Below are 27997 nucleotides of genomic sequence, written 5' to 3'. Positions count from 1 at the left end.
ACAGGCGCTGTTGGAGGTGCTTCGATGGACCTGGAGAAGGGGCTTACAGAATTCCAGGTGGAATATTTCTGTTGGGCTGGAATCCCACCTTGACCAATCTGGGTAAGTGTGAGGGCCCCAGACTTCGCTGCCGTACAGGAGGATTGGGGCAATGATGGAATCGAAGATTTTTAGCCAGACCCTCAGTGGTGGCTTCAGATGATACAATTTCCTTCGGATGGCATAAAAGGTTTTGCAGGCCTTGTTTTTCAGGGTCTCTATGGCTTGTTTGAAGCTCCCTGACTGGTGAATTTCCAGGCCCAAGTAGGTGTATTTGTCTGTTCCTGTTAGAGTGCAGCCGTTTACGACAAATGAAGGATGCTGGTCAAATCTTCTTTTTCTCTTCTGGAACACCATGATGTTGGTTTTCTTTAGATTGATCGGTAGTGCCCATGTGGAGCTGATTTTCTCCAAAATTTGTAGGTTGTCTTGGAGACCTTTCTCAGTTGGTGACACCAGCAGTAGGTCATCTGCATAGAGCAAGAATTTCACCTGGGCGTCATGGAGTGTGAGACCTGGAGCAGGTGAAGATTCTAGAGCAGTAGCCGCTCATTGATGTAAATATTGAAGAGCGTTGGACTTAGGCTGCAGCCCTGTCTGACTCCTCGGCTCTGCTGGAAATAAGCCGTTCTTCTACCGTTCACACTCACACTGCAGAGGTTCTCAGTGTAGGAGCTTTTGATGACATCGTAGGTCTTTCCTCCTATTCCGCTTTCCAGCATTTTTAAGAACAAGCCCGGGTGCCACACTGAGTCAAAGGCCTTTTTAAAGTCTACAAAGCAGGCGTATATCTTCCCATGCTTTGTATTGTGGACGTGGCTCTGAATGAGACTGTGCAGGGTGTAGATGTGGTCCGTAGTGCGGTGGTTTGGCACGAACCCTGCTTGGCTTTTGCTCAGGACATTGTGCTCGGTAAGGAAACTGATGATCCTTTTGTTTAGGATGCTGTTGAACAGTTTTCCCAAGTTACTGCTGACACATATGCCTCTGTAGTTGGCAGGGTCATACCTGAACCCATTCTTGTGGATCGGTGTAATGAGTCCTTGGTTCCAGGTACGAGGGAAGTAACCACCACTCAGCACAATGTTGAACAGTTTAACCATTGCAGCTTGAATTTCTGGTGGGTTGTACTTCAACATCTCTGGGGGGATTCCATCCAGACCACTAGATTTTTTACACTTTATGGAAGTGATTTTCTCTGCAACTTCCTGTAATGTAATTGGTGTGTCCAGTGGGTTTTGGAAGTTTTTGATTTTCTCTTCCATTGCCTTTAGTTGTGATGTTATGTTTTCCTGCTCTTGGCTTAGTCCTTCTTTTGGGATGTCTTTGTAGAGGTCTCTGAAGTACTGGAGCCAGATGTTGCCATTTTGGATATGGGTGTCATTCTTTTTCTTGCTCTTTGTGTCCATGTGGCTCCATATTTCCCAGAAGGAGTTGTCTTGGAGGGCGTCTTGGAGTTGGCTAAGTTTGGTAGAGATGTAGCTCTGCTTCTTCTCCTGAGGATGGTTTTGTACTGCTTTTGTATGGTGTCATAGGCTTCCTTCAGGTCTGGGTTGTTGGGGTCTCTGTGTTTATTGTTTGAGGCTGTTCTCAGGGTCTTTCGAACGGCTTTACACTCTTTGTCAAACCAACCATTGATCTGCTTTTCTTTTGGCCTCTTATAGTTGACTTGTTTGAGGTCGGACAATTTGGCCATGGTGTGGAATATTTTGTTGAGGTCTTTTGCAGCTTGATTCACTCCTTCTGGGTTTGACTTGTACTTGTAGCTGTAGAAGTTGTGGAGCATCTCCTGTAATTCCGGTCTGTTGGGAGCCTCTTTATATTTTATTTCTGACGTCTTGGACCATTTATAGGATGGAGGTCGCTTGTAGAGGCTGCTCTGCTGTGGCTTTTGTGTGGATGGTTTCTCTGTAGATTTTATGTACAGGAGAAGTTGGCTGTGGTCTGACAGGTGCGTTTGTGGGGTGACTATGAAGGCGCTAATATTTGCCGGGTCCATATCTGTCATGGCGTAGTCTACTACACTCCTTCCTACATGGGAGTTTAGTGTATATCTTCCCAGTGAGTCTCCCTTTGTACGTCCATTAAGAATATGAAGACCTAAACTTTTACATAAGTTCAGGAGCTTTTTGCCACTTTTGTTGACTGTACTGTCATAGCTGTTTCTCTCTGAGTGTTCTGAGTCGTGACTGTCGTTCTCTGCCCCAAATATGTAGATGTTTCCATCTGTGGTCAGAAAGTCTTTTTCTCTCCCTGTTCTTGCATTGAGGTCTCCAAAGATGAGAACTTTGCCCAGGACCTGATAATGGGTGGCTTCTTGTAAGATCTCAAAGCTGTCTGGATTGAAGTAGGGGGACTCTGGCGGTGGTATATAGGTGGTGCAGAGGTAGACATCGGACTGAGAGGTGAGGATGGAGCTGCTGATTCTGATCCATATGTGGCTGCCTCCTCTCTTCACTGGTTTGATGTACTGGTGGAGCTCTTCTTTATACCAGATCAATATTCCTCCTGAGCAGCGGCCCTGTTTGGTGTTTTTATTTTTAAGGGCAGGGACAGAGATTTCTCTGTATCCGATTGGCACCAGAGGTTCGTTTTCAGCTCTGGTCCATGTTTCCGGGAGGATCTGAATGTCTATATTCTTCAGTCTTTGAATAAAGTCGGGGACATTTGTTTTACATCCAAAGGCCGAGGTGCTCAGGCCTTGGATGTTCCAGCTGCTGATTGTGAATGAGGTCATTTTTTTTTTTTTTTTCTCTATATACCTCATGTGTATATACCTTGTAATGAGTGCGGCTGTGTAAGACACTCTGGATTTACGACTGGTTTATAGGTGTGTTAGTTTCCTGCACAATGTGCTGAGCAGGGTTCTAATCTCTTCCATATCTCTGCCCTGCATGTCTCTGTGTGGGGCTGATGGTCCCCTCCATGGTGGTCTCCTCCTCTGATGGCCCGATGTTGGGTGAAGGGCTTTGTTTCTGGCCTCCTGTGATGAAATTGGGGTTTCCTGTCTTTTTATTGTTGGGGGTCTTTCCATGGGATTTTGGTTGTTGTTGAGTCCAGGCATGGGGTCTCTGTTTAGTATAATGTCCTTCAGCTCTTTGGCCAGTAGGCTGACCCCTTGTTTGTTTAGGTGCTTGTCGTCATAGAGGTGTTGGTGTTTTATGGAGGGGTGTTGTGCCAGGATCACGTCGGGCACAGCCTTGATTCTTGTGGTCAGGTCCGTGTTGATGCTCTGGGTAGTTTGGCTGGATACATCATTTCTTGGGAGCAGAGATGATAGAATTATTTTGCTGTCCGGGAATTTTAGTTTTGCCGTCTTTGCTAGTTGGGTCAGTTGTCCTGCGATCTGCTGGTGTTGGGCTGGCAGATTGTTTGTTCCTGTGTGTATAAAAATATGATTTGGGCTTGTGAACCGTGGGTTATTGATGACTGCTGTCACCTGCTCAATTGTTGCACAGTGGATTTTTTTGACCCTTTTTCCTGGAAATAGTCGCCATGTTTTCAGGTATTTCCCATTTGAGTCCATTATTAGGATGGTATCAAAACGTTGTGAGGTCACGGGTGGGGTACGTGGGTGAAGCTGGGGGTCTGTGCTGGAGATTTTGCTGGTGGCTGGTTCTCTTCTCTTTTCTATATCTCTGGTTTGTGGTTCACTTATGTTATTTTCAGGAGCATTCATATTGTTGGAGTTATTTGGTATCTCAGTGTCCTGGCCAGTGGAGGCCATGGTGTCTGTACTGGTGTTAGTTACCATAGCTCCCTCCTGGCCAGTGGAGGCCATGGTGTCTGTACTGGTGTTAGTTACCATAGCTCCCTCCTGGCCAGTGGAGGCCATGGTGTCTGTACTGGTTTTAGTTACCATAGCTCCCTCCTGGCCAGTGGAGGCCATGGTGTCTGTACTGGTGTTAGTTACCATAGCTCCCTCCTGGCCAGTGGAGGCCATGGTGTCTGTACTGGTGTTAGTTACCATAGCTCCCTCCTGGCCAGTGGAGGCCATGGTGTCTGTACTGGTGTTAGTTACCATAGCTCCCTCTTGGCCAGTGGAGGCCATGTTGTCTGTACTGGTGTTAGTTACCATAGCTCCCTCCTGGCCAGTGGAGGCCATGGTGTCTGTACTGGTGTTAGTTACCATAGCTCCCTCCTGGCCAGTGGAGGCCATGTTGTCTGTACTGGTGTTAGTTACCATAGCTCCCTCTTGGCCAGTGGAGGCCATGTTGTCTGTACTGGTGTTAGTTACCATAGCTCCCTCCTGGCCAGTGGAGGCCATGGTGTCTGTACTGGTGTTAGTTACCATAGCTCCCTCCTGGCCAGTGGAGGCCATGTTGTCTTCACTCCTCTGTGTTTCTATGGCGTCCTCCTGTTTCAGGCATCCAGGAGTCTTCAGCTCTGTTATCTCCTGTCTCAGTCAGGCATTTTCTTGCTGCAGTTCACACATTTTGCTTCTTATTTCCTGCAGGGCCAACCTGTATTCACATCTCAGTTTGCTTATCTCATTCATTACTTGGTCATTTGCATTTCTGTCACCAAGGTTTCTTTGAAGTTCTTCTTTAAATTGTACAAAGTCTCTTTCTAGTTGAGATAAACAGTCTCTGAGGGTATCGGGTGAGGGGTGTGAGGTGTTGGGGGCTGCAGTTCTGTCTCTGGAGGTCTCTGTAGAGGTGATGGTGGCTGCTGGGGTTTGTTGTTCTTTGCAATTTTGTGCCTGGAGTTTAATTTGAGAAAAGCTGTCTTCAAATTTATGTAAGTTTTCCTCAGCCCCTTGTACCATGATTATGCCATTATTGTACATGTTTATGGTCAGTGAGTTGGTCTCGTCTTCTTTTTGGTTTCTAATTCTGATCTGCCGGCCCTTATTAATGCCGTTCTTGGATATATACTTATATTGATTGCACAGAGCGGTGTGCCAGGCTAAAGGCCCCGTCACACTAAGCAACATCGCTAGCAACATCGCTGCTAACGAACAACTTTTGTGACGTTGCTAGCGATGTTGCTGTGTGTGACATCCAGCAACAACCTGGCCCCTGCTGTGAGGTCGTTGGTTGTTGCTGAATGTCCTGGGCTATTTTTTAGTTGTTGCTGTCCCACTGTGAAGCACAGATCGCTGTGTGTGACAGCGAGACAGCAACAACTAAATGTGCAGGCAGCAGGAGCCGGCTTCTGCGGAGGCTGGTAACCAATGTAAACATCGGGTAACCAAGAAGCCCTGTCCTTGGTTACCCGATATTTACCTTCGATACCATCCTCCGCCGCTCTCACTGTCAGTGCTGGCTCCTGCTCTGTGCACATGTAGCTAGCTGCAGGACACATCGGGTTAATTAACCCGATGTGTGCTGTAACTAGGAGAGCAGGGAGCCAGCGCTAAGCGGTGTGCGCTGCTCCCTGCTCTGTGCACATTTAGCTGCAGTACACATCGGGTAATTAACCCGATGTGTGCTGTAGCTAGGAGAGCAGGGAGCCAGCGCTCAGTGTGCGCTGCTCCCTGCTCTCTGCACGTGTAGCTCCGTGCGGTGGTAACCAAGGTAAATATCGGGTTGGTTACCGATATTTACCTTAGTTACCAAGCGCAGCATCTTCCACGCGGCGCTGGGGGCTGGTTGCTGGTGAGCTCACCAGCAACCCGTGTAGCCACGCTCCAGCGATCCCTGCCAGGTCAGGTTGCTGGTGGGATCGCTGGAGCGTCGCAGTGTGACATCTCACCAGCAACCTCCTAGCAACTTACCAGCGATCCCTATCGTTGTTGGGATCGCTGGTAAGTTGCTTAGTGTGACGGTACCTTAAGGGTTGGTCTGTGAAAAATAATAAATTGGTTTTCCTTTTATCTTTCTCTTTAGAGGTAAAATCAGAAAAGAGGGTCTCTGGATCTTCTCTAATCTTTGCATGTTTTATGGCTTTTTGTGCATGAATGCTTTTCTGCCCTTCAGAGTATGTGATTTCCAGAGTGTGTGACCCCCTGGTGTCCCGTGTCTCCAGCTCTGCTCTCTGCCCAGTTACTTGTTCTACATTTATATTTTCCATTTTTATAATAATCCTTATTTATCAGAGATGTAATTACAGCACTGTCTGTAGGTTGTGGTATGGATGGAGGATGGTCCTACCTTTGGATGTGCAGATCTCTGGGTGTCAGTTTGGAATCCTCCTGTTGTATGTGATCTGTCCTTCAACAGGTTTTTTCTTATGTCCTTTAAATCCTCTATTTCCTCTTTTTTTCATAAAAATCTTTAGTCCAGCTCAGTCCAGCTCAGTCCAGCTCAGTCCAGCTCAGTCCAGCTCAGTCCAGCTCAGTCCAGCTCGCTTTCCTGTTCCACAGAGTCCAATTTTTCCAGGTTTTGTCTTACTGTTTGCTCATTACAAGGTATAAATGATGAAAAACTCAGGAGCTCATCTTCAATGCTGCTTACTCCTAGGAATGGTGGGCGGGATCTATCTATCTATCTATCTATCTATCTATATCTATCTATCTATCTATCTATCCCTCTATCTATCTATCCCTCTATCTATCCCTCTATCTATCTATCTATCTATCTATCTATCTATCTATCTATCCCTCTATCTATCTATCTATCTATCTATCCCTCTATCTATCTATCCCTCTATCTATCTATCTATCCCTCTATCTATCTATCTATCTATCTATCTATCCCTCTATCTATCCCTCTATCTATCCCTCTATCTATCTATCTATCCCTCTATCTATCTATCCCTCTATCTATCTATCCCTCTATCTATCCCTCTATCTATCCCTCTATCTATCTATCTATCCCTCTATCTATCTATCCCTCTATCTATCCCTCTATCTATCTATCTATCTATCTATCCCTCTATCTATCCCTCTATCTATCTATCTATCTATCTATCCCTCTATCTATCTATCTATCTATCTATCTTTCTATCTATCTATCTATCCCTCTATCTATCTATCCCTCTATCTATCTATCTATCTATCTATCTATCTATCTATCTATCTATCTATCTATCTATCCCTCTATCTATCCCTCTATCTATCTATCCCTCTATCTATCCCTCTATCTATCTATCCCTCTATCTATCTATCTATCTATCTATCTATCTATCTATCTATCTATCCCTCTATCTATCCCTCTATCTATCTATCCCTCTATCTATCTATCTATCTATCTATCTAGCTATCCCTCTATCTATCTATCTATCTATCTATCTATCTATATCTATCTATCTATCTATCCCTCTATCTATCTATCTATCTATCCCTCTATCTATCTATCTATCTATCTATCCCTCTATCTATCTATCTATCTATCTATCCCTCTATCTATCTATCTATCTATCTATCCCTCTATCTATCTATCTATCTATCTATCTATCCCTCTATCTATCTATCTATCTATCTATCTATCTATCTATCTATCTATCTATCTATCTATCTATCTTTCTATCTATCTATCCCTCTATCTATCTATCCCTCTATCTATCTATCTATCTATCTATCTATCTATCTATCTATCTATCTATCCCTCTATCTATCCCTCTATCTATCTATCCCTCTATCTATCTATCTATCTATCTATCTATCTATCTATCTATCCCTCTATCTATCTATCTATCTATCCCTCTATCTATCTATCTATCTATCCCTCTATCTATCTATCTATCTATCTATCCCTCTATCTATCTATCTATCTATCTATTTATCTATCCCTCTATCTATCCCTCTATCTATCTATCTATCTATCTATCTATCTATCTATCTATCTATCCCTCTATCTATCTATCTACAGTCATATGAAAAAGTTTGGGCACCCCTATTAATGTTAACCTTTTTTCTTTATAACAATTTGGGTTTTTGCTATTTCAGTCTCATATATCTAATAACTGATGGACTGAGTAATATTTCTGGATTGAAATGAGGTTTATTGTACTAACAGAAAATGTGCAATCCGCATTTAAACAAAATTTGACCAGTGCAAAAGTATGGGCACCCTTATCAATTTCTTGATATGAACACTCCTAACTACTTTTTACTGACTTACTAAAGCAGTAAATTGGTTTTGTCACCTCATTGAGCTTTGAACTTCATAGGCAGGTGTTTCCAATCATGAGAAAAGGTACTTAAGGTGGCCACTTGCAAGTTGCTCTCCTATTTGAATCTCCTATGAAGAGTGGCATCATGGGCTCCTCAAAACAACTCTCAAATGATCTGAAAACAAAGATTATGCATGGATACCATGGTTATTATGGTATTGTATACCAGTATACAACTATAAGATTTGGCAGAAAATAATGAACAAAATCGAGTCCAGTTGTCTGTACATGCAGAAATAAATTTCAATGGTCTATATACCATGGACAATGGCGGACCACCCGATGCCCTCCACCAGAGAGGAGAGGATAGGGTCTCAAAAGCATAAATAAAGCACCTTGAGTGGATTTTTAGGCTCAGCACCTGTTGTGTTCCCCTTTATAGCCTAATGTCTCCCTTTATGACCCCCATTTTCTGCAGAATAGCTGTAACCGAGGTGAGGCATCTAAACTAGTCACCAATGTTAGCTTTATTTTTAATGTATTTTCCCATATTTGGATAAAAAATAATATAAAAAATAATGTGCATGTCACTTTAAGGCAGAATCCTCCTGGAATCTGCTCCGAATTTGTCACAAATGAAAAGAACTACAAGAAACGCTTCAGAGGAATGAAAATCCTCAAAATAATCCCTAAAAAAGAAAGGATTTCTGACATGGCTTCTGATCCGTCATTCTCACAACGCCGACCAGCGATCTATAGTGTATGGAGCCTCCTGCCAGAGCAACCAAGGCTGGTCATGTATGATATCTGCTGGAAATTGATGGCTGATGTCAGGGGAGTATGATGGAGGTGAGAGGGGTCTGAGGCGAGGCAGGGGAGTCTGGAAGGGAACAGGAATACGGTGGAAGGGCACAGTAGGTAAAGGGTTCTGGAAGGGTACAGTGGATCTATGAAGGACAAAAGAGTCTGGAGGAGAGTGAGATGATCTGGAGGAGGAATCGAGGGGTCTGGTGGAAGGGCACAGTAGGTGATGGGTTCTGTAAGGGTACAGAGAGTCTAGGAATGTCAAAAGGGTCTGGAGGAGAGTGAGATGATCTGGAGGAGGAATCGAGGGGTCTGGTGGAAGGGCACAGTAGGTGATGGGTTCTGTAAGGGTACAGAGAGTCTAGGACTGTCAAAAGGGTCTGGAGGAGAGTGAGATGATCTGGAGGAGGAATCGAGGGGTCTGGTGGAAGGGCACAGTAGGTGATGGGTTCTGTAAGGGTACAGAGAGTCTAGGAATGTCAAAAGGGTCTGGAAGAGAGTGAGATGATCTGGAGGAGGAATAGAGGGGTCTGGTGGAAGGGCACAGTAGGTGATGGGTTCTGTAAGGGTACAGAGGGTCTATGAAGGACAAAAGGGTCTGGAGGAGAGTGAGATGATTTGGAGGAGGAATAGAGGGGTCTGGTGGAAGGGCACAGTAGGTGATGGGTTCTGTAAGTGTACAGAGGGTCTATGAAGGACAAAAGGGTCTGGAGGAGAGTGAGATGATTTGGAGGAGGAATAGAGGGGTCTGGTGGAAGGGCACAGTAGGTGATGGGTTCTGTAAGGGTACAGAGGGTCTATGAAGGACAAAAGGGTCTGGAGGAGAGTGAGATGATCTGGAAGAGCAATAGAGGGATCTGGTAAAGGGTTCTGTAAAGGTACAGCGAGTGTATGAAGGTCAAAAGAGTCTGAAGGAGAGTGAGATGATGTGGAGGAGGAATAGAGGGATCTGGTGGAAGGGCAGATTTGAATAGAATCGGCTCTTGTATAATTGCAAAACACAACGTGATGCACTAAATGCAACATAAAGTAACTATTGTGGCTGCAACTGTGGATGTGACACAAAGTAACAGAAACATTGTGATTGCAGCATCCTGCTTTTGGTTGGCACCTCAGAGAGGCGATAGCGGCATTCTTAGGAAGCTGACCAAGCACAGCGTGGTGTGGCCAGGTGACCGGAGAGTCCCCCCAACCTGTGCTGCCCAAGCAAATTCATGGGCTCAGCTTTGAGCAGTGGAGCAGTTCTGTAACCCTCCTCTGTAACCCTCCATTTCAGGGTATTGTGTCTTACGAGATTACGAGGAAACAATCATGGCTGTCCCTTCATTGTGTTTGCGGACTCAATTAGATTGCACAATTGTCCTCAAAATGCAGATTAGTGCACCGCAGGGGGGCTGATGCAATCCGTAATCAGCAGACATTCTGTACCACCCCGCGGCCTCGGCTGCAACTGCCGAGCCGCTCGGATCCGTGCTCGTACTGCGGGTGGTGGCTCAAGCCTCTCACGGTCCCGGGGATCACGTCGCTCTGCAAGGGAGGGTTGGCGCTACGCACGGGGGAATGCGGGTGTTTGGTTTTGGGATGATTGTTCGTGACACCACCCACGGGTTGTGGTGATGGTGGACACCACCGCTGCGGTGAAGGTACGGAGACTCCCGGGAGCGGTGTAGTGGCGCAGCTAGGTGTTGACCCCTCCGTGGGTAGGGGATGTTGGTCCCGGGGCCCGGTTGTGCGAAGGCCGGGGTGCAGGTCGCAGGGTTGCGGTGCGGTGCCAGATGGCACTGGTGCACTCACGATTAAACCACACAGTCACTGGTAAACTAAACGGAGGGATGGACGGGGCCCGCAGCCGGCTGGAGCTTCGTAGTCAGGTTGGCAATGTCCGCCTTTCTCCTGCACCTGTGTTTGTAGTGTGACCACTGTGCCTGGGCACTGGTAGTCCGCTTGACTCGCCCACCCCAGGGCTATGGGACACTCGGTGCCGGGCCGGACTAGTCCGGTGGTAGTCAGTGGTGGCTGGGCCCGGCTCCGTGGCCCTGGTGGGTGTCAGTATAATAAGTGGCTGATGAGTTGAAGTTAATGTTCGTGACGCCACCTGTGGTATGCGGCTATTAAGCCGCCGCTGCTATGGGAGAACTCCGGGGTGATGTTATGGCAGCTATGATGTTACTGCTCCCCACAGGTGGAGCGATGCCCCGGGATACAGTTGGTGCCCGTGAAAGTCTATGGTGTTGTGTGGCTAACACGGTGCAGGGCCGACAGGCGAGGAAAGAACCAGGCACAAACAACAGTCTCTTTACCTTCTCCTCTTTTACTCTGGGAACAGTCCAGTCCTGGGAGACCGTTACAGGTGGTGATGGGGATCCGGTCGGCCTGGAAGTACTTGGGATGATCTTTCTGGCCAGCTGAGTATGAGGCCTACTCCTGTACTTTGCTTTGTGATGATAGGACCCTGCTTCTCTGAATCCAGCAATGGCCCTCTTTGCTGCTGGGACCGATGGCACGTCCCTTCTTTCTGTAGGTGGCTGCGCAGACCCTCTCTCTGGTGCTTCTCCGCTGGAGTCCACACCGGGCCCTGATGCTGCAGCTGTACCTTGGATGTTTCTGGGCCAGGGGCTTGCAGCTCTCCTGCCCTTCGGACTCGGCTACCAGGGACGGATTTTATACCCTGGCAACCACAGACTCCGATGTCTGAGTCTCTCTGCTGCCTCTCAGCTATTCCTGCTTCTCTGGGCCAAGCTGCTCCAGCTCTAGGCCCCAGATTCACAGGACAGCTCACTCTGCGTCTGTTCACTTTCACTACTCCCTTCAGACTGACTCCACTTCCTCCCTCTGGTCAGGTAGAGGAAGGCTCCCTGGAATTCCAGGTTCAGAGCTCCCCCTGCTGGCCGGAGGGAGAACTGTGTTGGGTGTTAAACCTGCTGGCCAATGGATCTCCCAATTACCTCCAGGCTCAGCATTAACCCTTTGAGAGGGCAATGCTGTTGTGGCGACCAGGTCCTAGGGCGCCACACTCCCCCTTAGTTAAATTCAGTACTCCCGGACTGTGGAAACAAAACATAACATGTCATACATTTCATCCCAATATGGGAGGCACATTCTCTTTAACGTTACAAATTCAAACAGTACTATAAGAGTCCAGTGTGGCTCCCTGCCGGGTGTCCATTACACTGCTCCATGGGGGACCCGCCGCGATAAAACCCCCAACGTAGGCTCTGGGCGTGCGTCAGAGCATTGATGACCCCACTCTATGCACGCCGGACGGGTTTTTCTTCAGGGGTGTTGAGCACACTGGTGCTAACTATAAACAATTTAGGTGTTGGCCACCCATAGTCCAGTGGCCCAATTGTCCAATTTCGCAATCACAAAAAAAAAAACATTTTGTACACGACATTACAGACTTTTCACATAACTATTTACATTCTAATAAATACTCTTTCTTTATATAGTTGATTCCCTATACCTTAGAGGGGGTTGTCCCCGAGTGCTGCGTTGAGACCTGCGTAGCTCTGGTGTTTGTCCCTGACTACTTAGTGTGTCTCCTATCTCAGCACTACCGGTAGGCCTAACCCCAATAGGTATGCATGATGATTGCCTATGTGGTCTAGGAGTCGCCAAGGGTATGACAGGTTCACCACTGACAGGGGGTTGATCCTCCTGTTCCACTGCTGGCGTGTCACCGCGTGTCGGGGCGGACGGTTCTTTGGGTGGATCCGGAACCTGTTCTGTTTCTGGCTCGACCAACTGTGGGAACGTCAGGACCGGTACCACTACGGCACCATTTATGCGGGTCCAAGTCTTGGGGAATTTGCCGAGGATCGTTTGTATCATCTCTTCCCCTTCTTCTCGAACTTCCTCCACTTCCCTTTGAACTTTGCACCGCTCAGGGCACGTCTTCAGGCGGTCTCTGGATATTGCTTGACAAGTCTTGCCTTCGTCCTTGCTTATGAGGCACACCTTACTGTTGTCAAAGTTGGAGGGGATAATGGTGTAGGGCTCGTTCTCCCACTGATCATCCAATTTATGCGTCCTCCGCTTCTTCTTGAGGACTTGTTCTCCAGGTGCTAAGGGAGTTGCTGGTGCCGTTTGATTGTACTGCTGCTCTTGTCTTGTTCTGGCTTGAGACAGGCTCCTCTCTACGCATTCCTGGACCTTACGGTACTGCTGCTGCCGTTCTGTATCCCAATCCTCTATTTCTTGAACCGCCTCAGGCGACACAGTCCCCATCTCAAAGTCTACAGGCAACCTGCCAGGTCTGGCTCGCATCAGGTAAGCGGGGCTGCAGTTGGTCGAATTTACTGGGATATGGTTGTACAGGTCGACCAGATCTGGCAGCTTCTCTGGCCATTGGTTCCTTTCTTCCAGAGGTAGAGTCTTCAGCATATCAATAACCACATGGTTCATTTTCTCGCACAGTCCATTGGTTTGGGGGTGGTACGGTGTTGTTCTGATTTTCTTACAACCGTACATGTTACAAAACTCTTGGAACACCTCCGCCTCGAACGCAGGGCCTTGATCGGTCAGTACCCTTTCCGGATAACCGTGAGGCCGGCAAAAGGATGCCTGGAACGCTTTAGCTGCTGTTCTGGCTGTCTGGTCCTTCACAGGCACTACTACCAGGAAACGAGAGTAATGGTCCACAATTGTGAGGGCGTACACATAGCCTGACCGGCTTGGTGTTAACTTCACGTGGTCCAGGGCCACCAACTCCAGGGGCTGCTTCGTAACAATTGGCTGTAGGGGAGACCTTTGGCTGGCATCATCCTTCCGCCTCAGGTTACACGGGCCACAGTCTCGGCACCACTTCTCGATCACCTTTCTCATGTGCACCCAATAGAACCGATCACGGAGTAGGGCCTCCAACTTCTTCCACCCAAAGTGGCCTGCGTTATCATGATAAGCTGCTAGGACCATTGGAGCATCCCTCTGCGGAACCACGATCTGCCAGACAAGTTCATTTGTTCGCCAGTTGACGTGTCTCTTGCAGAGCTTGCCTTGGTAGGTGAACAGTCGTCCCCTCTCTTTCCACAACTGCTGGGCTTCTTCTGGAGCATCTGGACCAAGATGAGTCTCAGCTTGTGCTAGCTTTTCTTTGACCAATCGCACCGCCGGGTCACCGTTCTGTGTCTCTTCCCAATTATGGTGGAGTAATGGGTTAACCGGGACCTCGTGTTGGCTCGAGCGCTTCACTCCCACAGCATGCTCACACTGGGAAACGCCCTGATGATGGAAAGCCGGTAACTCTATCTCTTCGAGTTCATCCAGGTCTTCTCCAGATTCGGGTAAGTGAGGCATTCTGGACAGCGCATCAGCATTGTTATTCTTCTTGCCAGCCCGGTACTTGATGGTAAAGTCAAAGTTAGACAGCCGGGCCATCCATCGCTGTTCCAACGCCCCTAACTTGGCTGTTGCCAGGTGTGTCAACGGATTGTTGTCCGTGAAGATGGTGAACTTGGCCGACGCCAGATAGTGTTTGAAGCGTTCAGTCACTGCCCAAACAATAGCGAGGAACTCCAGCTTGAAGGAACTGTAATTTTCTGGATTCCTTTCTGTGGGCCGAAGCTTCCTACTGGCGTACGCTATCACCTTCTCCCTGCCTCCCTGCACCTGGGACAAAACGGCTCCCAGGCCCACGTTGCTGGCGTCTGTATACAGTACAAACGGCTGGCTGTAGTCAGGGTAGGCCAGAATTTCTTCTCCCGTGAGAGCCCCTTTCAGCTGGACAAAGGAGGTTTCTAGTTGGCTGCTCCATTCAAATGGAGGGCTCTGCTTCTTAGCCTGCTTTGGTTGGCCCACCAGGAGATCTTGAAGGGGCGCTGCTATCTTGGTGAAACCATCAATGAACCTTCGGTAGTAGCCCACCAGCCCAAGGAACTGCCGCACCTCCTTTACCGTGGTGGGTCTTGGCCAGTCCTTGATTACGGTGACTTTCTCCGGATCAGGTGCCACACCTTCTGCGCTGACCACATGACCCAGGTACTGTACCTTTGGCTTCAAGAGGTGACATTTGGACGGCTTGATCTTCAGGCCATATTTTGACAAAGACTCGAACACTTCTGCTAAGTGCTTCAGGTGGTCTTCATAAGTCTTGGAGTAGACTATGACGTCATCCAGGTACAACAGCACGGTTTCGAAGTTGTGGTGGCCCAAGCAGCACTCCATCAACCGTTGGAATGTCCCTGGGGCGTTGCAGAGCCCGAATGGCATGCAGTTGAACTCGCAGAGACCCATCGGCGTCGTGAATGCAGTCTTCTCCTTGTCCGCCTCTGCCACGGGAACCTGCCAATACCCACTGGTGAGATCCAAGGTGGAGAAATAGTTAGCTGACTTTAAAGCTGTTAGTGACTCCTCTATTCTGGGTAGGGGATAAGCATCTTTATGTGTAATGCGGTTAATTTGCCTGTAATCTACACACATTCTCATTGTACCATCCTTTTTCTTTACGAGCACTAGTGGAGCTGCCCAGGGGCTACAACTATCTCTGATAACCCCAGCCTCCTTCATTTCCCGTAACATTTCTTTGGCACGCTGATACTGTGCGGGGGGTACAGGGCGGTATCTCTCTTTAACGGGGGGATGATCACCCGTGGGGATTTGATGTTTAACCCCTTTCACCTGCCCAAAATCTAGGGGGTGTTTGCTGAAGACCCGCTCGTACTCCTGTACCACCCGGTAAACCCCATTCTTTTGGTGTGAGGGGGTGGAGTCGGTGCCCACATGTAAGTTTTGGCACCAGTCTTCCAGCTGCCCCTTGGAGCCCTTGTCTTCCGCCTGGTCGGACGGGATCAAGGGTTCCACTGCTTTGATGGTGTTGTTGCTGACAGTGTACAGTTTTGCTACAGTGGCGTACCGGGGCAATTTGGCTTCCTCCTCCCCACAATTCAGGACACGGATGGGCACTCTCCCCTTGCGGACGTCTGCTACCCCTCTGGCTATCAGGACTCCAGGCCTACTGTCTGAATACACCGGTTCTACCAAGGCATGGTAATCCTGACCCTTGAGGCCTATTGCTGCCCGACACCATATCAACATTTCACTTCTTGGGGGTATTGCAATGGGTAGGGGGTCACTTACCCTCACACTGCCAATTTCTCCTCCGGCCAGCTCCACCTGCTGCCTCCTCATCAGGGCTCTGATCTCCCTCTGTAGGGCACGCTGCTGCCCGGAGCTGGCAGTTTCAGACGCCTGCTGCAACAAAATTATCACTTCGGCAATACAATTTTCTATCACATTTGTACCAATGGTTAGCAGTGGGTCAGATTCTTTGCGATCAATATCTACAATTATCATCCCCTGACATGGCAATTCCACCCGCCCCACTTTAATGGTTACTTCTTTATACCCAATTTGAGGTAAGGGCTGACCATTACTGGCCACAATTGTTAAATCATCATCTGGGCCATGGTCAATGTCTGAATCAGCCCAATATCTTTTGTACAGTTTATAGGGGATGGTCGTTACCTGGGACCCAGTATCCAGGAGGGCATTCAAAGGGATCCCATCCAGCACAATAGGAAGGACCGGTCGTCCTCCCACATACTTGCTGCGGCTGGGGGTTGAGCCGGGCTTCCTTACACCTGGGGGTCGGCTCCTGGCCCCAGGCTCGGCCCATTTAAAGGACAGTATCGTGCAATGTGGCCCGCCTGGCTGCAGCGGCGGCAGATCGGTTGTCCCGTTGAATCATACCGGTCTGTGTCTCTGCCTCGGGTCGGCGGAACCCTCCTCTGTCGCATCCATGGGACGTCATCTGGGCTGGAGGCCAACTCGATTTTTGCAGGCGATGGGGTCACTTGTAGGGACTGCACGATCTTGGCAAGGGCAGCTACAGTCTTGGTCAGCTCCTGGAACTGCTGTCTGAGCTCTGCAGTGGGATCCTTATCCAGGGACTGCGCCTCAGCCCCTGCAGTGGCTCGTGTTGCAGGCACCACCCCGGGGTACGTGATAGCAAGAGGCCGGAGGGGCACTGGGTCATTCGGTGTAGATTCTCTCAGTACCCGGATGGCCTGGTCCTTAAACTTTGCAAAGTCCAGAGCAGGGTTCTGCAGGACCATGATACGCAGCTGGGTCCTGTGGGCATCTGACAGGAGCCCCTCTATGAACTGCTCAGTTAGGAGTTTGTGTTCTTCACGTACACTCTCTGGGTCCACTTGTTTAACCGCTTTCAGGGCCTCCTGCAGGTTTAAGGCATAGTCCCTTATGCTGTCTGTGGGCCGCTGCTTGCACCCAAAGAATCTCATCTTTATCTCTGCTGCGGTGCGGGTGTCAAAAGTACTCTTTAGCTTGGCCAGTATCTGGGCTGCTGTCCCTTTATCTGTATCAGGCCATGACTTCGCTTCACGCTGGGCTGCGCCGGCTAGCTGTCCCATTAATATGCCCACCTTCTGGCTCTCAGTCAGCGGATACACCCGGAATAAGCTGTGCAGGCTTTCTCTGAAGTCGCTCAAGGTATGGGACTCCCCGGAATACTGCGGCAGCCATTCTGCGCCCGGTATGTACGGCATGGTGATCGGCATTACCGGCGCTACAGCGGGGGATGGGGCGACGGCGACAGGGATCGCTTCGGCGGGCGCTGCGGCGTCTCGGGCTATGGCAGCCACCTGCCCTCCCTCTGCGTCGGACATCTTCCTCCCCCTTAGTGAACCTTACCAGGCTCCGTTCACTTTTCAAATTTCCTTCCGGGTCGCGCGGGGTTAACAGCGCTCTGCTCTGATGGCGCGCTCCCTTCGCGCTCTTTGTCAGGCACGCCCCCCTTCTTCCTGCGCTCAGTGAGGATAATGGCGGCGGCAGTTTTCAAACAGTGAAACACGCAGTAATACAGTCTTTAAAGCGCAATTATTCAGGCGCACAGTACCCGGTGGAACCGGGCACGAAATCCTGTTCGTGACGCCAAAAGTTGACTCGCCCACCCCAGGGCTATGGGACACTCGGTGCCGGGCCGGACTAGTCCGGTGGTAGTCAGTGGTGGCTGGGCCCGGCTCCGTGGCCCTGGTGGGTGTCAGTATAATAAGTGGCTGATGAGTTGAAGTTAATGTTCGTGACGCCACCTGTGGTATGCGGCTATTAAGCCGCCGCTGCTATGGGAGAACTCCGGGGTGATGTTATGGCAGCTATGATGTTACTGCTCCCCACAGGTGGAGCGATGCCCCGGGATACAGTTGGTGCCCGTGAAAGTCTATGGTGTTGTGTGGCTAACACGGTGCAGGGCCGACAGGCGAGGAAAGAACCAGGCACAAACAACAGTCTCTTTACCTTCTCCTCTTTTACTCTGGGAACAGTCCAGTCCTGGGAGACCGTTACAGGTGGTGATGGGGATCCGGTCGGCCTGGAAGTACTTGGGATGATCTTTCTGGCCAGCTGAGTATGAGGCCTACTCCTGTACTTTGCTTTGTGATGATAGGACCCTGCTTCTCTGAATCCAGCAATGGCCCTCTTTGCTGCTGGGACCGATGGCACGTCCCTTCTTTCTGTAGGTGGCTGCGCAGACCCTCTCTCTGGTGCTTCTCCGCTGGAGTCCACACCGGGCCCTGATGCTGCAGCTGTACCTTGGATGTTTCTGGGCCAGGGGCTTGCAGCTCTCCTGCCCTTCGGACTCGGCTACCAGGGACGGATTTTATACCCTGGCAACCACAGACTCCGATGTCTGAGTCTCTCTGCTGCCTCTCAGCTATTCCTGCTTCTCTGGGCCAAGCTGCTCCAGCTCTAGGCCCCAGATTCACAGGACAGCTCACTCTGCGTCTGTTCACTTTCACTACTCCCTTCAGACTGACTCCACTTCCTCCCTCTGGTCAGGTAGAGGAAGGCTCCCTGGAATTCCAGGTTCAGAGCTCCCCCTGCTGGCCGGAGGGAGAACTGTGTTGGGTGTTAAACCTGCTGGCCAATGGATCTCCCAATTACCTCCAGGCTCAGCATTAACCCTTTGAGAGGGCAATGCTGTTGTGGCGACCAGGTCCTAGGGCGCCACACGCTCCCCGGCGTGTATGTGTCGTAGGAGCCTCTTTTGCCCGCAGACGCTGGCCCTTGGATCTCTGGCCTCTGGCGGTGGCTCTTATCCGGACGGGTTGGGCTGTTGCCTTCAATCGGGACTTTGGTGGGAATGAACCCCTGAGGTCCAGACCGGAATCAGTTAATCTGACTATGGTGGTGGCGTATAGCATAGTTCGGGGTCTGAGTACCCTGCCTGGTGCTCCGGTATCCTGTTGGCTCCCCGTTTCGGTTCCGGCGGGCCACTACTTTGTCCCGGTCCCTCATGGTTCCACCGGTCGTATTCCCGGTCTCCTGCAGGCGGCCACTGCCGTCTGCCTGCCTGACTGATCTGGGGTCCTAGGCTCCAGCCCAGGCCCCAAGCAGAACTGTACTCTAGTACTCTCTACTCCACTGTACTGAACTGAATTGACTGTCTTCCTGCCTCAGGCCAGCAGACTCCTTGGGGGGCGTGTCTTTCTGCCTGACTCCGCCCACCTGGTGTGCCTGTCTAACTCTGAGGGAGGCAATCAGGTCTTTGTGGTTGACTGGTGGTACCTTTCTAGTGTGGGAGGGGTGTATGTGAGTGTAGTAACCTGTGACCCCTGGGGTCCAGGGCACCACAATTCCACAATTTAACATACAGCGAGAGGCACCAAACAGTCTTACATCAAACAATGGCTAATGTCTTTTGACTTACTGAACAAAGGAATAATATGTCTGGCATAATTAAGAATACTTCACCCCCCAAGTGGTCGGCTATTCTCATTGACGCTGAGTCGTCACAATTTTATTTAGTGTTAATGTTCCCATTCCCATCAGATATTAATACGACCGGTCCAGTAAGTCAGGAAACCAGCTCAGCGTCCGGCACAGTGGTCTGGAGTCCTAACAGTGACCCTGATCTCTGTGATTGGAGTCTAATTATCCTCCAGAATAAAGATACTAAATATTTCCAATAATGGAGCAGAACATGAAGCAACATAAGTGCGGCTACATTATTATTATGTATTACAATCTACTGGATCATTTATTTCAAATTGATTTTTACCAATTTAAGAGGATTTTTATGATTTTCACACAATTCAAATCATGATATTTTTTATTTATTTTTTTTTTATAATATAACTCATAACCCACACCTCAGCTGCTGCAGAACCTCCTAACACACCTTGGCTTCTGCAGAACCTCCTAACACACCTCAGCTGCTGCAGAACCTCCTAACACACCTTGGCTGCTGCAGAACCTTCTAACACACCTCAGCTGCTGCAGAACCTCCTAACACACCTCAGCTGCTGCAGAACCTCCTAACACACCTCAGTTGCTGCAGAACCTCCTAACACACCTCAGCTGCTGCAGAACCTCCTAACACACCTCAGCCGCTGCAGAACCTCCTAACACACCTCAGCTGCTGCAGAACCTCCTAACACACCTTGGCTGCTGCAGAACCTTCTAACACACCTCAGCTGCTGCAGAACCTCCTAACACACCTCAGCTGCTGCAGAACCTTCTAACACACCTCAGTCGCTGCAGAACCTCCTAACACACCTCAGTCGCTGCAGAACCTCCTAACACACCTCAGTCGCTGCAGAACCTCCTAACACACCTCAGCTGCTGCAGAACCTCCTAACACACCTCAGCTGCTGCAGGACCTCCGAGTCCTAACACACCTCAGCCGCTGCAGGACCTCCGAGTCCTAACACACCTCGGCTGCTGCAGAACCTCCTAACACACCTCGGCTGCTGCAGACCCTCCTAACACACCTCAGCTGCTGCAGACCCTCCTAACACACCTCAGCTGCTGCAGAATGTCCTAACACACCTCAGCCGCTGCAGGACCTCCGAGTCCTAACACACCTCAGCTGCTGCAGAACCTCCTAACACACCTCGGCTGCTGCAGAACCTTCTAACACACCTCAGCTGCTGCAGAACCTCCTAACACACCTCAGCTGCTGCAGAACCTCTGAGTCCTAACACACCTCAGATGCTGCAGAACCTCCTCACACACCTAAGTCGCCGCAGAACCTCCTAACACACCTCAGCTGCTGCAGAACCTCCTAACACACCTCAGCTGCTGCAGGACCTCTGAGTCCTAACACACCTCAGATGCTGCAGAACCTCCTAACACACCTCAGCTGCTGCAGAACCTCCTAACACACCTCAGCCGCTGCAGGACCGCCGAGTCCTAACACACCTCAGCTGCTGCAGAACCTCTTAACACACCTCAGCTGCTGCAGAACCTCCTAACACACCTCGGTTGCTGCAGACCCTCCTAACACACCTCGGCTGCTGCAGAACCTCCTAACACACCTTGGTCAGTGCAAAACCTCACAACAGCTGCTGCAGAACCTCATGATATCCCTCAGCTGCTTTAGGACCTCATAACAAAGAACGTGAAAAACAAATGTAGCAAATAAAATAAAAATAGCGCGTGTGAACTAAACATGTCCTTAGTGAGAAGAGAAAAAAAATGTGACAAAGACCAAATACTCACCGCCTGTCACGTCTCCTGTCTCTTCTTTTAACCACTTCAGGGTTTGCAAACGGTGAAGCAGCTAAAATAAGTGACGGCTCCATTCTTCCTCTATTATGTAACAGTGCAAAGAATAAATGAGTACACCCCTACATATTTGTCAGAATCAACATTTTATATTGGATATTGTACTACAAAATCCTGCCCCAAATGTGGCCATTGAGTGCAGAGAAGCCTTGTTATCTTGCACAATGATAGTCTTGGACCTCGTGCACATGATGAGTTTTTGGGAAGTTTTTAATGTTGCAAAATGTTTGCAGCTATTATGTAAATTAGGCTACCTGCGTTTTCTGAATGCATTTTTAGTGCTGTGTTTTTTGTTTTTGATACTTTCTTGGTTTTGGTTTTGACAAATCTTTATTGATACAGTCTGGTGCGTTTATTACCTGCGGATTTTCTGCATCTGAAATGCAATTTTATAGGGAAAATCTGTGAGAGAGATTGACACGTTGCAGATTTGAAACACGCACCGCAAGTGAGTATACACAGAATACGGCTAGTTTCACACTTGCGCTATTTTGACGCAAACGGAATCCGTCACTAATGTAGTACAGTTCATTTATTTACAGTGGAAGCGCGTTACTATGGCGCGTGTGTGTCATGCAGTACCCGCTTGTGTCCACATGATGTCGCGCTTCCACTGTAAATAAATGAACCGTACTACATTAGTGACGGATTCCGTTTGCGTCAAAATAGCGCAAGTGTGAGTGAGCCCTACAAGAGACGCAGAGAGGACAGGAGCTTCCTACCAACTACATCCAATGTGCTGGAACTGTAAATATGGAGCTTCAAACCTCCTGCTGGGAATGGAGTCAAGAAGCTGATTCTGAACCCACAGGTGAGACTAATTATATTCACTAATCAGTATCCAGCAAACGGGCCTATAAGAGGGCGACACCCCACAGAGGAGCCCCTTCCCATTTCATGGTGTCAGCAATCATGGCTGCCCTTCTGTATAGGGGAGCACACAGGGTGCCGGCTACAATGGGGGACACTTGCCTGTATGAGAGGGGAAGGGGCTCCTGCACGACTCTGCCAAACTAAGGCGGCTGAGAGGTGCCAAATCCTCAGCCTCCATCTACTGCTGCCCTGAAGCCCCAGGCATAGAAAGGGTCCACAGGTAAGAGTAATGTGTGTACGGTGTGGAGAGGGTTATCGGGGACATTGTACTGTGGAAGGGGGCGATAGTGGGCACTGTACTGTGTGGAGGGGGACATTATACTGTGGAAGGGGGCAATAGGGGGCACTTTACAGTGGAGACGGTTATAGGGGACATTGAACAGCATATAGGGGCACTGTACTGTGTGGAGGGGGACATTATACTGTGGAAGGGGGCAATAGGGGGCACTTTACAGTGGAGACGGTTATAGGGGACATTGAACAGCATATAGGGGCACTGTACAGTGTGGAGAGTGTTACAGGGGACATTGAACTGCGTATAGGGGGCATTGTACTATGGTAGGGGGCACTGCACAGTGGAGAGGGTTATAGGGGACATTGAACTGTGTATAGGGGGCATTGTACTGTAGAAAGGGGCAATAGGGGGCACTGTACTGTGGAGGGGGACATTGTACTGTGGAAGAGGGTACTGTACTGTGTGGAGGGTGTTATAGGGTACTTTGTATTGATGGGGCACTGTACAGTCTGGAGGGGGTGATAGGTGACATTGTACTGTGGGACGGGGCAATAGAGGGCACTGTACTGTGTGGAGGGGGACATTTTACTGTGGAAGAGGGTACTGTACAGTCTGGAGGGGGTTATAGGTAACATTGAGCTGTGTATAGGGGGCATTGAACTGTGTGCATGGAGGGAGGGCAGGGCGATTTGTGGAGGGGGCAGTGGGTGCAGTTTGTGGGGGTAGGTGTAGTTGTTGCCTTTCTCAGTGTGTCGGCCGAGGGGTCATTGTTGGACCTGCAGTGTGTGTTGCAGTTAGGGGACCTTGTGTAACGGGGGCAGGGGGCGCCTCAGGGGGTGTAGTCGGGTCCCCTCGCCTTGTGGGCCGCAGGCTGAACCCCGGCCCGGCCGTTACTTGCAAAACAGGTGTGTTGTTGGGGCAGAGTGTGGATGCATGGGGCCCATTCATGACAGCGTTCTTTCTGTGCTCTCCAGCTCCTTCTTCACTTTCAGGAAAGAGACAATTGCAGGCAGCAGATAAACCAAACACCGATTTATTAAACAAAGCTTCCATCTTTCTGTTTGCAGCAGGTTTACTTTAGTACGTTACAAGTTACAGGTCCTTTTCTACAAAAAACTGTTTCCTTTTTCTCTTCGGGCACTTTCCTTTGCCTGCAGGGGACATACGTTAACCCCCTAGTAGCTGCGCTCTAACCCGGATTTACTGTAGGGCAGATCCAGCACACACTACCGGCTCTGGATAAGTTCTCACCTCTCCACTTCTTTGTCAGGGCACTTCGCCTGCAGGGGCCACTTGTTATCCCCCTGATAGCTGCACTCCACTCTAGTACACACCACCGGCTCCGGACTAGTCCCAACTCTTCCACCGTTTCTCATGGGTTTCCTCTGCTTTCTAGCTAAGAGTACTCACTCAGGCTGACTGCCTCGTCTCACTCCCACACTCTGCCCCGTCACCTCAGACCGAGCTTGCTCGCCTCTCACTGCACACTGGACTCTGCATTCAGAACCCTTCCTTCCCCACCTAGGCTGCCCTGCCCCTTCCTTCCCTGCCACTGTTACCAGGGGAACCACTGCTCTACACTGGCACCTAGTGGGGAAACAGTTTGACAGGTAACATTTTACCATCAACATTTACAATTTGCCACCATACTACTGTGGCGTCTTCAGGGGGGAAAACCGCTCCTTCACTACCAGGGGTCCGACTATCCCTTACATTCCTCCCCTCTTTAACCTCAGCCTCCTGGCGAGGTTCGTACCTGCAAAACAACACATGTAGGAAAACACAATACTTAAAACACACAGACTGACACACAAGTTTGGTGCCCGGAGTCCCTCCAGGGAAGCTCCCGGTCTTAGTCGCACATCTGCCCGGAGGCCCTCCTCAGGCGCTCCCGGTCTTAGCTGACCTTCTGCCCGGAGGCTATTTCCAAGCGCTCCCGGTCTTTGGGTGGGCAGAAAACAACAGGACAACAAGATTCCTTCTTAACAGTCACGGAAGGAGTCCACGCACAGTTCTGTATTAAGCTCCTCCCGGGTTCAGTACTTTTAACGTTGCTTGAGCTGTAACATTTGCTGGCTCCTAACAGCACCGGCTCCCAACAACAAACAGACGTCTCTTCCGGATGACCACCTCTTCACGCTGGGTGGTATGCACGCAGCCATTCGGCCCGCTGGGCCCTCACATGGTCGGAGAGGGACTGTCCAGGTAAGCGGGGTAGCCTACGAAACGGCTCATAACCCGGTGGCTCCGGTACTTCCTTCTCCGGTTCAGGCCCTTCAGCCTCCTGCAGGGGTGAGGGGGTAGCTGGACGGGACCGCAGTGGGCTGCCGACAACAACTACCGGGTGCGACACCATACTCTGATGTATCACCAGTAATGCCGATGCTTCTCTTGGCTTGTCTCCAGCCGTAGGTTCGGCGTCCGCTTTTGGCGCGACCGACGGGGTACTCTTCAGCCCACAGGCTTCAGCGAGCGCTTGCTTATGCTGAGAGCGCCACGCTCTGTTCTCCATTCTGCTTGGTCCAGGTACTGGAGTTTGCTTCTTCTTCCACTGCCGGGGTTGCAATCGCGCCGGGGAAGGTGGAGGCGGTTCTTCTTTTCCCGCTTCTGCCCATACTCCGCCCCCGGCCTCACCCACCAGGTCGGCACAGCGTTTGCAACGCCTCTTCTTTCTTGCGGCGCCGCCGACGTCTCTAGACCTCTGCAGTATCTCGCGGCAAGCACCTCCCCTCTTTGGGCGGTGCACTCCGGGCTTCTTCCTTACAGGCCAGCCCAGCGCTTTTCGTTTGGCGCCCACTTTTCGCGCCTTCACTAAATCCATGAGGACGGCCGCCATCTTGCGGCCTGTTCAGTACATCAGGCACCACTTGGTCTCTGCTCGGGGTTTCTCTTCTGCGGGCTTGATCCTGCCGACTACGCCAAAATGTAACGGGGGCAGGGGGCGCCTCAGGGGGTGTAGTCGGGTCCCCTCGCCTTGTGGGCCGCAGGCTGAACCCCGGCCCGGCCGTTACTTGCAAAACAGGTGTGTTGTTGGTGCAGAGTGTGGATGCATGGGGCCCATTCATGACAGCGTTCTTTCTGTGCTCTCCAGCTCCTTCTTCACTTTCAGGAAAGAGACAATTGCAGGCAGCGGATAAACCAAACACCGATTTATTAATCAAACCTTCCATCTTTTTGTTTGCAGCAGGTTTACTTTAGTACGTTACAAGTTACAGGTCCTTTTCTACAAAAACAGTTTCCTTTTTCTCTTCGGGCACTTTCCTTTGCCTGCAGGGGACATACGTTAACCCCCTAGTAGCTGCGCTCTAACCCGGATTTACTGTAGGGCAGATCCAGCACACACTACCGGCTCTGGATAAGTTCTCACCTCTCCACTTCTTTGTCAGGGCACTAACCTTCGCCTGCAGGGGCCACTTGTTATCCCCCTGATAGCTGCACTCCACTCTAGTACACACCACCGGCTCCGGACTAGTCCCAACTCTTCCACCGTTTCTCATGGGTTTCCTCTGCTTTCTAGCTAAGAGTACTCACTCAGGCTGACTGCCTCGTCTCACTCCCACACTCTGCCCAGTCACCTCAGACCGAGCTTGCTCGCCTCTCACATCTCCCTGCACACTGGACTCTGCATTCAGAACCCTTCCTTCCCCACCTAGGCTGCCCTGCCCCTTCCTTCCCTGCCACTGTTACCAGGGGAACCACTGCTCTACACTGGCACCTAGTGGGGAAACAGTTTGACAGGTAACATTTTACCATTAACATTTACAATTTGCCACCATACTACTGTGGCGTCTTAAGGGGGGGAAAACCGCTCCTTCACTACCAGGGGTCCGACTATCCCTTACACTTGCACAGTGCGTAGGAGAACTTTGGGGGTCTTGCAGCATGTGGGTATATAAGGGGGCTCCTGGGAGCCTTGCGGTGTGGGGGTGTATAGGGGGTATTGCTCTATGTATGGAGGGGGACTGCAGTGGGGGCTTTGCAGTGTATGGATGCATGGAGCAGGGGTGCTCTGGCGTCTTGGGACATTGTGTATGTTTGGAGGGGGGCAGTGGAGGTCTTAGAGTGTGGGGTTGGGCAGTGAGGGGGGACCTTGTGCACCATAGGTAACGGTTTCATGCTGCATATATTACGTAGTGTACTGTTTAATGTGTTGTGTACTTCATATACTGGGTGATCACTACATGCGGTTATATATCGTGACTGTAATATATTATGTATTATGGTATCACCTAATACTACAGGCGTGAAATGCACTTGAGTCATGAATGTATTTTCTTCCTTTCCCTCAATAGGATGTAGAACATTGAGAGGTTGATCGGCATGGTAACCGCAGGTATCGCGATCCTTTGCACTAACCACTGCTCAGACCTGTAGGTGGGTATGAATCCTGGCAGTGAGTATATTACACGCTCTTAGGCTTTAGCCTGTCAGGATCAACTTGTTTTTGTTTTTTTGGATTTTTCAGCTGTAAAGTCTAGTGGTCTGGAGATGGCGCTGGGGACCGCCCGTTTGATTATCAGCCTGTCCCTATGTCCCCAGTAGCTTTTAATACTATGTTTGTTCTGAAATGTCAGTGTTACCGGGTACAGGCGGGTGTATTTTGCAGTCCATATCTCCACTACGCCAGTCAGTGAGACCCTTCCATCACTTTGACTTCTTTACACACAGCTCGTAGTGTTTTCTCAATCATGTACTTTTTCTTTGCAGGATTTCATCGTGACGTTGTCCCTTTATTTAAACCTGAAGAATCTGGTCCTTGTTGCTGCCAAAGGTGTCCATTCCCCGTCCGATGTGCTGGAGGAGATCACATGGAGCCACCGGAGCCTAGGATGGAAGATCAATGTGCGGATCGCTCCCTTTTCACTGTGGGATCCTGGAAGTGTCTCTATTTGGTGAAATCCTTACTCTGAGATCTGCCATCTTGGTCGTGCCCCTACATCTTACCTTGGGAAACCTGCTGAGACAAGTGTTAGGACTCCTCCAGCTTCTCAAAATGAGAACAGTTTAGGATGACAGGTTCATAAGATGATTGCATGTAGCTGAACTATGCTGTCTCTCAATGAGTGGGGTCTCTTCCTATCTTGTGAATTGGGCCTTGGAGATAAGTTTAATATTTCCAGGTCTTAAAGGAAGGAATTAGTCTTCAGGAATCTGCCGAAAAGTTCTTGGGGTGTGGGATTTCACTTTTGGAAGAGACTTTCTGGGAGGATGCTGGGAGTGTCTTTACTTATTATGCAGTTATGTATTCTATTTGCTATCCTGTAAAGATTGCCTATTTTTTTGAGGACTATAAAAGTGATTCTCATTAAAATTATGTGGAAATCGCATGCCTGTGTATTTAACTTTCACTGGTGCCAATTAATGAATCTAGAAACCTTTATTAGGAGTAAGAATTACTTCAACACAGGTGGTGCACCAACCATTCTTCATTCTCTGGTTTGGTGAGACTCCAAGGTCTGAGCTGAAGAATTATCCCATTTTGTAAGGTGTGAACCTCCAAACTTAAGCTGGTATCTGCATTAGGAACAG

The 27997-nt window shown here is 49.7% G+C and overlaps 1 long non-coding RNA gene across 1 annotated transcript; it reads left to right on the top strand.

The window, feature by feature from the left end:
- On the top strand, positions 1-27733 carry LOC142258131 (uncharacterized). Its single transcript, XR_012727713.1, has 3 exons — positions 1-102; positions 26761-26842; positions 27176-27733. It is a non-coding gene; the product is annotated as an uncharacterized LOC142258131 (long non-coding RNA).
- Positions 27734-27997: the final 264 nt, after the last annotated feature.

Source organism: Anomaloglossus baeobatrachus, chromosome 12 (genome assembly GCF_048569485.1).
Source record: "Anomaloglossus baeobatrachus isolate aAnoBae1 chromosome 12, aAnoBae1.hap1, whole genome shotgun sequence".
NCBI lineage: Eukaryota > Metazoa > Chordata > Amphibia > Anura > Aromobatidae > Anomaloglossus > Anomaloglossus baeobatrachus.
Note: the sequence above shows the minus strand (reverse complement) of the source record. Positions and strands in the feature narration are given on the sequence as shown.